The sequence below is a fragment of the Choloepus didactylus genome, chromosome 2 (assembly GCF_015220235.1).
Source record: "Choloepus didactylus isolate mChoDid1 chromosome 2, mChoDid1.pri, whole genome shotgun sequence".
Taxonomy (NCBI): Eukaryota; Metazoa; Chordata; class Mammalia; order Pilosa; family Megalonychidae; genus Choloepus; species Choloepus didactylus.
The window spans coordinates 20,571,279-20,583,440 of record NC_051308.1 but is presented as its reverse complement, the minus strand read 5'-3'; the positions used below and the strand labels follow the sequence as shown (position 1 = coordinate 20,583,440).

At 44.0% G+C, this 12,162-nt stretch overlaps 1 long non-coding RNA gene across 1 annotated transcript; it reads left to right on the top strand.

The window, feature by feature from the left end:
* Positions 1 to 784: 784 nt before the first annotated feature.
* Positions 785 to 10,643, top strand: LOC119522922. The gene is made up of 3 exons (XR_005214564.1): positions 785 to 948; positions 4,087 to 4,213; positions 10,579 to 10,643. It is a non-coding gene; the product is annotated as an uncharacterized LOC119522922 (long non-coding RNA).
* Positions 10,644 to 12,162: the final 1,519 nt, after the last annotated feature.

The following is a 12,162-nucleotide window of genomic DNA, read 5'->3' as shown; positions in this document are numbered from 1 at the left end:
AAAAATATCTATTGCACAGGCTTTTTAAAAATTATTATCAGATCAGATAAGGTGAAAAAAAAGTTTTTTTGAACAAAGCAAAGTACAGAACCCTCACTGTATTTCAGTTGCTACAATCTGTGTTTTAAAAAGGTAGAGCATCTCTCCATTCTCTCTCTCTCTCTCTCTCTCTCTCTCTCAACCATGGACTGTGACTGTCCAAATCATCAGATTCTAAGGCAGTCTCTAACAGAAATCCCATATCAAATAAACGTGTTCACCCCGAAATGCTGACTTCAAATGTTCACTCAAATGCAGGAATACATTAGCACCAAAACCAAGAACTAGACTTCTTTGTTACCATTAATTAGGCTTTATCATTTTGTTCACAGTTCGCTGCACATTTTGCAAACTGGCCTGATCAGACACATTAAAAGCACAGGTTCTCTCCCGGGAGATTCAGGTTCAGTTGGTCTGGGCCGAGGCTGAGGGGTCAGGTGAGTCTTGTTGGACAAGTCAGGGGACACCGGCTGAGTGGAACAGCACTGGTCTAATCCCAAGGGACCTGATTTCCCATCTTGGCCTCCCCTGCCACTGACCGCCCAGGTCTAAGTCACTGGGTGGTCCTCAGTTCCCTCAGCTCCAACCTCCTGCCTGACTTTAAGTCTTGGGATCTCAAAGTCCTTTCTAGCTCTAAAATTCCATCCCTTTGCTTTTGGTTTGGAGTTGTCTGCATTACAATAAGCTTCTTGGGCTACAGCTGACATCTTTGTCCGTATGTCTCCCTCCCAGGTGGAGAGTCAGGTGTCTGTGCTCAGTGGGTGTCCAGTGTTGTTGACCTGCTGACTGGTCAGATTAAAATGTGGAGAAGAGCCTCTGACCACAGTACCAGCACAGGAGCAGAACCACTGCTGGGGAGTCTTTTCTCTTTAAAGCAAGGGACAGAGAATCTTGTTCCTTCCCTGCAAAGTAAGTTGTGGAGCAGCCGGGGGAGTTTGTTTTAGTCTCACCTTTTAACACAGCCACTTTGTGAATCACTGCTGTGCAAGGATGATTGGTCCCCCTTGGGGGACTCAGCATTTTATGATGAACAGTTTTCTTTGGATGAAAGAGAGCAAGGTAAGGGAAGATATGGGGGAGGGAAGGGAGGAAGAATGGGGAAGAGAGAGAGGGAGACAATATTATTATGTCTGCTGTGAATTTCCTTGTTTGAAGGATAGTGTGGCCCACTTCATCAATGAAATAGAACAGAGTTATTACTCTGATTGCAGTGGCCGCCCGTCTCCTCAGAGGGGTGGGAGCACCGTCATTTCCTTTTCACCAGCAGCCTAAGTCACAAGATGCAGAGCCAGCATTAAGTCTTTGGGTTGACTGGCAGAGGCCCCTCTGACATTCTCTCAATCCAGTGCCCCCAGCTCAGAGGATTCTGCCACCCGAGGTTCTTTCAGCCCTGGGGTCTGGTCAACCCCCTCAGGGCTGGGTGGGCACGTGGGATACACAGGGGAATCGGAGCTATTCTGTGTGACAGATGCACTAGCCCATGTGTACGGACTCCTTTTTGTTAGCTTTTCACTGTGCAGATCATGTTTTTCCTAGTGCCGAAGACTTGGATTAAAAGAGAACTGATAGAGATTCGAGCTGGACATCAGAGAAGCACTGGTTGGCCAGTCTACAGAATGTATTTGGAAGGGTTTCAGCACAAGCCTTTTGGGGCTGAGGTTTGCAGCCCTAGTGTAGGATAGCTTTAAGTCAGGTCCGGCTGGAGGCCTCAGGCAGGATTGACAGCCTAATAGAATCAATTTGGAATAAGAATGACGTTCTGGAGAATTCATAATGTCACAAGTCAGACCAAAGGGGCTCTCTGAATTACTGATCTTGGCTGTTTCTCTGGACTTGCACATCTGGAACCACCCTGCTAGGTGTTTGGGTTTCCTGGTGGGCTCCAGCCACCCAAACTGAAGAATCTTTAATGGATGGCTGCTTCCCAGATTTCTGACTAATCTGTGCCCCACTCATGGGCACTCAGAACTAACTCTGACCATTCCTGGATTCAGGGTCTTCATCAACTGTCACTACAGAATCTTAGATGAGAAGTTATTTGAAAAGAGACCATTGTGTCTTCTAGCATAAGCCTTGCCACTGTCAGAGTCAGGGCCTTGTGGCAGGTTCCAGGCTGCACAATATGCAGATGCTCCCTCGGAGGCCATATGGAAGTTTCCACGCTGCACCAGGGCAGATCCAGATGGCAGCTGATCACCGCAGGACTCTGGTATCAAAACTGACAGCCAGTTAGCTCCCTCTGGCAAACAAGCAATGCTTCATGTTTCAAAACTAATGCCCAGTAGGTCGCTGCCTTAGCTTTATAAACACCAAGTGTATCCTTGCTATAGGCCCCTTCTCAGGGTGCAAGAGAGGAGGGGGTGCTTGCTCCTCAAAGGGGTTGGACCTATAAAACTCTCTTTAGAAACCCCCACTGCACTGAGCCTGTTAAGTTCCCATGCAAAACTCACAGTTCCCTAGATTCCAGTTATTATGGCTGTTTTCTTATTTGAGTATTTTGATAAGTGACTTCATTGTTCTCAAGCCTAAGGCTTTCAGCAAAGCACACAGCCTTTTAATCTAATAATTAAATAAATGAAAACTGAATAGTATTTAGTTTTTAAAACATTGCAGCCTGGTTGCTGACCTGCTTTTCCCCCCCCGGAAATGGTAATCCTGCATGAATACCATCTGCCCGGTCCAATCACATCTGTGCCAGATCACATCTCCAGGGCTAGAGCTTACAGTGCCCTAATCACATGGTGCGGTAACTCATGCTTCTTAATCAGAGCATCAACTGATTCAGTCAATGCGGTCGTGCTTTTATTTTTACAAAGCGTCTCCCCAGACAGGCCTCCTCTGAGCTTCTGGACCTTCCTTGGCTCCACTCCAACAATTTGACTAATTTCCTGTTCTGAGGGCTCTGGCACCAAGACTTCTTAGCACATGAACCACCACATTGGAGCCTGAACCTATTTCAGAGGGTCATTGGCCTCGCGTTGCTGGGCACTTTTGGGGAGGGCTGCCCATGTGGCTCAGGGGAGCTGTGAAGAAAGAGCCCTGGAAGAGGAGACTGAAGTCCTAGGCTTTAATTCTGGTTTTGCCTCTTAGTAGCTGTGTGATTCTGTACCCCTTAGTTAACTTCTCTGAGCTTCCATTTCTGCATGTGTGAGACAGGAATGACACACAGGATGCAAATGGAGGAAAGAGCTCAGAGCTCAGAGTTGGACAGAGTGGGATTCAAATCCTAGCCCTGCTACTTGCTAGCTTTGGGATCTGGGCAGAGTCCCCTAAACTCCCCGAGCCTCGGATTTTAGCATCTATGAGTGGGAATGACTGTATCTGCTTTATGGAGTTCTTGTGGAAATTAAACAGATAATGTATGCACTGTGCCTGGCACATGGTTAGGCAATGAATAAATGTTTTTGTTAACTATAAAATAAGGCTAAAACACACAGCGTACCTACCTCCATGGATTTTTAGAAGGATCAAATTAACAGTATATGTGAAAATACACAGTAAAGAGGTACTATTGGTAGCTTCGTTTTATAGAAGAGGAAACTGAGGAACAGAGAGGTTATCTAAGGTCAAACAGCCAATGAGTAGAGAAGCCACGATTCCACCCCAGGGAGTCTAGTTCCGGGGCCCACACTCGAAACCACTCTGCTAGTTTTCTTCTCAAGAGTTGAAAAGAGAATAAAGGTTCTCTCCTCACTTTGTTCCTTTCCTGCCATCCAGGTCACCTGCTGAGGTGTGGGTCCCTGGCCAGGCCTATGTGTCCACCCCCTGAGCCCTGTGACCCTCAAAGCCCTGGTCCCTGAGGGGAAGTGCCCCAAAATCCCTAAGTCTGAGGTTATCAGATGAGGCAGCTGACCATCATTAAAGGGAGTCAGAAGATGGCATTCTCATTTGTTTACTTTGATGGCTCATTAATTCAGAGATGCCTATTATGTAGGGAGACATCAAAAAGAATGCAGGGGGCTCTAACCTGGTGCTAAGCCTGTTCCCCAACTCCTGGTTACAAAGACATTTCACCCTTTGTTTTGTGTCATTCTTTCTGCTTTCTAGACCTCAGTCAGATCCATGGGACAGCAATTGGCTGCCATCAGAGCTGGGCGAGGACTGGGCAGCAGGAGCAGCAGGAGCACACAGCTCTTTTACTGGCTCCAGGGATGCAGGGCCAAGGAGCCTGAAGGTGAGTTCACAGCTGTGAGGGTTCCCTGCCTGGGCAGCTGACACAACAGGGACCGGGAGACTGGAGGAAGAAAGAGGGTGGCAAACAGGGCAAGCTGACAGTGCACAGAGGGAACCTACAAACGTTCTCTCCCCTTGTCTACATTCCCACTCTGGGCCTTTTCTCCTTTGTCCATGATTTCACCTCTTTTTCTTTCATCATCTCTGCATTTTCATACTAAGTGTCCTTCACCAGGCCTTTTTGACTTTTCCTGAATCTTTTGGGTCCTCTCTTAGTGTCGAAAAGTGAGGTAAACCAGGTGCCGTTACCTGCAAACACTCCCTGGCTGTGGGGCCTGGGACAAGCCCCTTAACTTCTCTGAGCTCCCACTTCCTGTCCTTAAATGGGATATTGAAAAATGGGATATTGAAAAGGACAGCCTTTTTTCATGAGGACTAGCCAAATGATGTTATAGATGCAAAGAGTTGTTCACACTGTAAAAAAAAAAAAACAAACTTTGAAAATATCGAGTATTATCATTTCTAGGTCTTTCTGGCACCTGAGTAAGTTTTCCCCAAGTTTACTGCAAGAAATAGAACATGACAATTGGCTGCAATGTCAAAAACAAGGAAACAGCTGGCCCTCATGGGAAAGAAAGCTTGTACCCCCAAATCCTCCTACTTCTTGGGGTCAGGAGATCCAGAGAGATCTTTGTAAAACATGATTGACCATGCCACTGCTGTGTTCAAAATCCTGCAGGCTCCCTGCTTTACTCAGAGTGAAAACCAAAGCCCTTAAAATGGCCTACAAGGCCCTCCATGGTTTGCATCCTTACACTGTTACCCCTGTGACTGCACCAATTCCTATCCTTTTCCCACGCCGACCTCCATCCTCACTGGCCTCCCTGGTCCTGGCAAAGGCCAGGTGCCACCCTGCAGTCACTAGTCTATCCTGTCTAACCTCCCCACTCAATGTTTGCCAACCCACCCCTCACCTTCTCAGCTCTGCTAGCTTGGCTGTCACACTGATTGAAATGCCACCATTAGAGTCAAAAAATCTGGGACCACTAGAGCTGAGAGAGACTTTAGAGATAATCTGGTCAATAATCATTCATCTGGATTAACTCTGGAAACTCTTTAAAAAATGCAAATCTCCCAGAAGCAGTATAGCCACATGGACATTACTGTTCACAAGATTGACAGATTGGAGCACTGAAGGAAGAGGGAGGAGAGAGGAAGGAGGAGGAGGATGGGGGAGGAAAGAGAGGATTGGTAAGGAAGAGCCCTGGACAGCTATCCTTGAGGAGGAGGGAGAGCACCTCTGGCTCAGGGTCTGGGACAAGGGGAGAGAAATGCATAGCAAGCTCAGTGTGCCTGTGGATGACAACGCCACTTAATTCCCAATTTTGCCTCTGGCCAGCTGGCTCTGTCTAGGGTCAATTTAAGTATTGGTTGCTTTTTAATGGAAAAAAATTTATAATTTTGGATGATTTTACAAGTAATATATAATCATCATAAAAGTCAAACAGTATAGCAGTGTAGAAAGCAAAAGGTGAAAGTTCCACCATAAAGCCTCTCTTTATAGATAACTGGTGTTAAAAGCCTGACGCAGACCTTGCCAGGCCACTTCATGTGCATGTCAGCAGGAATTACTATACAGACCATACTGTGATTTTAAAAGCAATTTTTATATCGTGTGGACTGATTTCCACACAATAACTCGTCATTTTGACGGTTGCATAGTGTTCCATTGTATAAAGTATAGAGTACAGCATAGCTTATTTAGTCTCTATTATTTAGGTTGTTTCTCTTTTTTAAAAAATATTGATTTCATGAACATCCTTATACACTATCCATACAATTATTTCCTTTTGTGAGATATATTCCTAGATGTGGTATAACTGAGTATGTTTAGTTAAATTTCTGACAAATGTAGTCAGATTGCCCTCCAGAAATATTACACAGTTCACACTTCTAATGAGCAGGCCAGGAAGCTTCCAGCTGCAAAGGAACAACAATCCCAATACAAATTTGGTTAAATAATAAAGACATTTATTTTCTCACATAAACCAGAACCCCAGATGAAAGGTACTCTGTTCTATTGCCACTCTATTCTATTCTATTTCCTTTGTTAGAAAAAACTAGCTGTGACCCATCAAATTGACTTCATGACTCACTAATGGATCACAACCTATAGTTTAAAAACACTGGCTTAAAATAACTTGGGTTCCTCTCTGGAGCTGGGGATAGGTGGTTAACTACAAAAATTCTGCCTTTGGTTAGTAAGAGAGAAATGGATGTCTGTCACATAGCATACACAGGGGAGCCGAGTACCCCCTTACCCAGGCCCTCCTCACCCTGGAGAGCATTCAGTTTTCTAATCATTGCCAATCTAAATTCATTTCTTTTTTTTTGGTTTCATCTTTATAATAGTGGTATTTCATGGGCAAGCAATATCATATGGTACAGACTCTTGTGAGAGACCTGCCTGTCTTCATAACCATTTATCAGCTGTGTGACTTTGAGCTAGTTACTTAACCTCTCTGTCCTCTGACTCTTCATCTCTAAAATTGGGATAAATTTACCTTATAGATTTGTCATTAGTATTCAAAAAGATAATTCATATAAAGAATGTCATAGTTAATTTCATGTATCAACTTGGCTAGTTTACGGTGTCCAGTTGTTTGGGCAAGCGAGCACTGGCCTGATTGTTACTATGAGGGTATTTCATAGATGGATTTAAATCATCAGTCAGTTGATTTCATCTATGGCTCTTTACATCTACAATCAACAAAAGGGACTGCCTTCAGCAATGAGAAGTTTCCTCATGGAGTCAGTTAAAGGGAGAATTGAGGATTTCAGCAGTCAGAAAGAAGAATTTCCATCTCTACTTCAGCCAGCCAGCTTCCCCTGGGGAATTCAACATCACCTTCATCGAGTCTCCAACTTGCAGCCTGCCCTAGGGAATTCAGACTAGCCAATCTCCATGGTAATGTGAGCCAATTCGTATGATAAATAGAGAAAGAGAGAGACAGAGAGAGAGAGAGAGATCATGTTTCTGTTTCTCTGGAGAATCCTAACTAATACAAAGAGCTCAGCAGAGTAAACACATTTCAGAAAACAACCCCATCCCCGCCCCAATTTTTTTTTATTAGAGAAGTTGTAGGTTCATGGAAAAATCATGCATAAAATACAGAGTTCCCATATACTGCCCTATTAATAACACCTTGCATTACTGTGGTACATTGAGCAACTGTTTTTTTTTCACTGACAAATTCTCTTGCTCCTTTGGGATGAGATCTGGGGCTGAGCATTCCCCAAGAGAAAAGAAGTCAACAGGGACTTGACCTCTGGCTGTACAACTGCTTCCTGGTTTCCCAAGTCCCTGCACAGCTTGCAGCACCTGGGGAGTTATGGGAAAAGCCTCTCTTGGGCCACAGTGAGGACAAAGCCCTGGGGGTCCTGGGATACCAAGAAAGATGACACAGATGCAGTCTTCCTTGGGCTTACTGAAGGAAAAGGAGGAAAACACAAATGAAAACACACAACATACACATCACAGACATGTTGTTCCATTAAGTACATTCAGCTCCTTCCCTTGGCTTGTCATTGCCCCTGTTTGTAGGTTCTCTACAGCCATCCCATGAAATATGGGACCTGTCTTTGTTTAGGCCTGAGCTCCTTGAAGCTAGCTACATGGCTTTACATCTTTGGATGGGTGACAGCACATTGCTTAGCTTCCGTGAGAGCTGAATAGATGGGAGATGACTGACTAAATAAATTCAATTTGCGTCTAAGTAGTGGAACATTGTTGAAGTAAGTGGAGTGTAACTTTTCCTGGCATTATCAGTTCCCTCCTATGAAACATAGTGGTTTATGTACAAAATCTCATGGTCAGTGTCTCCTTAGTAGGAGAGGGGAGACTAAGTATTTGGGGAAAATAGGAAGTGACTAAAGAATTAAGAAGAAGAAAAAGAAGTGTCGAGTGTTCTTGTGAAAGAATGTTCCTGTAGAGGAAAAACATCTGAAATGATGATGAACAAACTGTAAAGGAGCCTAACAAGTCTTCTTGGTGTCAGTACAGACGACAGCCAGGACTGCCTCATTTTGTTCACCTAAAACCTTTGACTTTGCTGCCATATAAATGTGTGTGCAGGTAGATTTCAATAGAGATTAAAAAGAAAAAAAAAAAAGAGGTGAATCACCCCAAGTTGAAAAGCGGAAAAATGACAAGAGCAATAGGTAAACTTAGAAGAAACACAAATTCCCTGAAAGAGGTAAAATATTGGGTTGACATCAGTCTCCCAGACAGCATCATAACTGGTCTGTTGGTTATGCAACAAGTGAACAGGATTGTTTGCAATTCTGGATTGCATGCCATAATGATAATAAGTTACATTTATGGTATTGTTGGCCCCTGTCAACATCTTGTACCTGGTGTGGTGAGTTCAAATCCAGATTCCTCCCAAAAGATCAACAGAAATCTGTAAGTGAAAAACAGTTGATTTCCAAAACACATTTACTATGATAAGCACTTTACGTGAATTATCTCTTCAATCCCATGACAAACCTACAAAGTAGATATCATTGTCCCCAGTTTAGAGATGAGGAGCCAGAAGACAGAGGGGTTGAGTGACTTGCTCAAAAATCACACAGCTGATAAATGGCGGTTCCAGATTATGATTCCAGGCAGGTCTCACAGGAGCCTGCACAAAACGGTACTGCTTGCCCATGAAATCTCAATATCGCACACTTGAAATATAAAAAGCAGTTGCTTTCTGAAATACGAGCACATTCTGCAGTGTTAACTCGAAGTCTGCAGGTGCCCCCCAGATTGGTGACATCAGATGCTGTAGGATAATGGTGATATATTGAAATATATTGAAATTGCCAATGACCTTGAAAAATACTTGGGAGTTAGACGAACCACTTCTTCAGTTGGGAAATAATCAAATATAAGTCTCCACTCTGTGACTAATACCCCTTTCCAGGGTTGTCCCATTATGTGACAGTAATCACTGTAGTGACTAAGCCATCAAAATAGATTTTTTCTAATGATTTATTCTGGGTAGGACCAAATACTATTAAGCCAGCCTATGAGACTGGTCCTGGAGGGGAGATGTATCACTGTGTCTTTCAAAACTGGGCTGAAAGGGGCAGTATTCTATTAACATAACAAGCCTTGAGTTCACCTCCTTCTAGGATGCCTGATTCTTCCAGCCTATGCTCACTTCTTCCTTCGTAGACCTGCTTTGAGCTCATTGTGGGGAGCTCCTCGTGACCTGGTCATCTGGAGAAGGGATGGGTGTTGGGTTGGTTAGGATCAGGGCCTCTTCAGTGCCCTCCCACACTTGATGCCTTCATCTTACAGTTAGGTACTCAGTGGCCACCAGGAAATGCATGGCGCTTCAAGGTGGTCAACCGGAACAAAGCAAGGGCCGGCCATTCAATATGCCAATGCTTTTATAATAAAGCAGATGTGGGCTGGGACCTTTTCCAACTCTGACATCCCATAATTAAGATCATAAAAAATATTTATGTAACAACAGCACATAAATTATATGACTTCCCTTACCACTTATAAACAGCAAGTGTCAGTGTCAAGGAACAAAATACAATTGAGTATCTTGCCACTAACTGAAATTGTGTGATTTCTAATTACTGGTGTAGTTAGCCTCTTCTCAACTAAAATTCTGGCCTTTTTCTCTGCTTTGAAGAATTGGGAAATCTGGTAAGAAAATTCCCCTGATGACAACTTGTCAGAGGCTTCCCTTTACCCTCAGGATAAAATCCAAGCCTTTGACTAGGTAAAGAAAGTTCTCCACAATGCAGCTCCTGCTCATCGTTCAGTCTTATCTCTCAACATACTTCACCTCTGCCCCTCAGCCAAGCCTCGGCCACACTGTGCTTACACACCAAGCTCTCGCCTGTCTCCTGCCTTGGTCTGAAACACCCCCTCCCAACCAACATCTTGGCCCTTGCCTGGCCGACTGTCAGACTCTGCCTCAACTAAAATGTCATTTCCTCCTAGAAGCTTTCCCTGGTCTCCCAGCTCCCTGCCCCACCCAGTGTTGGTGCCACATCTGCATAATTCCACAGAAGAGCTGAACAGTTATCTGGCTGTGTTAGAATGGCCTGTGGAGCTATCTGTCTTCCTCACAAGACTGTAAACTTAAGAGCAAGGGCTGTGTTATCTTTACTGCTATATTCCCAATGCCCAGCTCAGTGTATGGCCACATAGTTGATATCTGATAAGTATTTGTGGTTGCATGTTATTCATGTCCATATGATTTTTAAAATATTTTTTGCTATGTAGAATATAGTTATTCATTCCTTTTTTATACTTACTCAAAATAGCCAAGCAACTCTCAGTTTCTCCCACCCCAGGCTCATCCATGCCATCCAGACAACTCTCCCCCACTCGCCGACGCACACGCTGAACCAAGCCTCAACTATACTGTGTAAGAACTTGAGTGTTATATTGGGGAATTTGCCTCTTCCTCAACAAGAAGGGAGAGTCAGTGGAAGTTTAGGACCAGGGAAGTGCACAATTACAGCTGTATGCTAAGATAAATGTTGCAGTGTGAGGTACAGGATGAATTAGCAGCGAGAAAAACTTAAGGAGGTTGGTTAGCAAACCATGACAATAATCAACATAAATTAGACTATTGAGAATAGTAATGGAGAAGGGTGCCAGACTTGAACTGGAAAGTTAGGACTTGGCAGTTTTCCAGATTTAGGGGAAAAGAGAGAGAGAGAGGCTCAAAATTGACTTCAAGCTTTTGGGTCTGGATAATGGAAAAGGAAGTGATATCACTAACAGAAATCATTAGAGGTGTTGTATGAGGTTTTTGTTTTTGTTTTCGTTTTTGTTTTGCTGGGGTGGTGGGGTGGGTAAGGGGAAGGGTGTATATTGGATATGCTGGTAGAGTTGGTAGAGTATCCAAGTTCTAAAGCTCAATATTTCAACTGAAATTACAGAGAACATTTACTAAATGATTACTTTGTGCCAAGAACTTTATGTAATTAACTTCTTTAATGCTCGCTACAAGGCTATGAAGCAGATTCTATTATTCTCCCCATTTTATACATAAGGGAACTGAGGCTTTAAGTAACTTTTCACTGACACATAGCTGTTCTGAGGGGTAGAGATGGGATTCAACCCAGGAATCTGTGACCTGGTGCCTTCAGTGTCGGGAACTGAGTCTTGAGAGAGGGCGGGCTCCAAGCTCCCTACAGGTTTCACAGTGGTCCATATTAGCATGTTAATTAAAGCACTGGGATTGGATGAGGCTACCAAGGAGATGACATGGAAAGGAAAGAGTTGAGAACGAAGAATAGAAATGGAAGCCTGAGACTGAGTAGGCGAAAGGAAGAAGTCAGAGGCAGAGGCCAGGCAGGAGCAGTGAGAGAAGGGGGATGGGGTGGGGCAGGAGGTAGAGTAAAGGATCCTAGAAGAAGGTGGAAGTGTGTTCTGGAAGAGCATGGTGATAGTGTGAAATGCTGTTTAGAGAGGCCAAGAAGAAAAAACACTTTAAGGCCTCAGAATAGTTTATTATTTGTTCATTGATTGGTACGATGGTTAGATTCATGTGTCAGCTTGGTCAGGTGTTGGCGCCCAGGTGTCTGGTCAAGCAAGCACTGGCCTAACTGTTACTGCAAGGACATTTCATGGCTGGTTTATTAAATCATCAGTCAGTGGATTGCTTCTGTGGCTGATTATACCTACGATCAACTAAGGGAGTGTCTTCTGCAATGAGAGAATCCAATCAGTTGGATTTAATCCAATCAGATGAAGACTTTTAAGGGAGAAGAGAGAACTTTCATTTCTACTTCAGCCAGCCAGCCTCTCCTGGGGAATTCATCAAGGACCTTCATCAGAGTTGCCAGCTCGCATCCTGCCCTGTGGAATTTGGACTCGTACATCTCCACCATTGGGTGAGACACTTTTATAAATCTCATATTTATAGG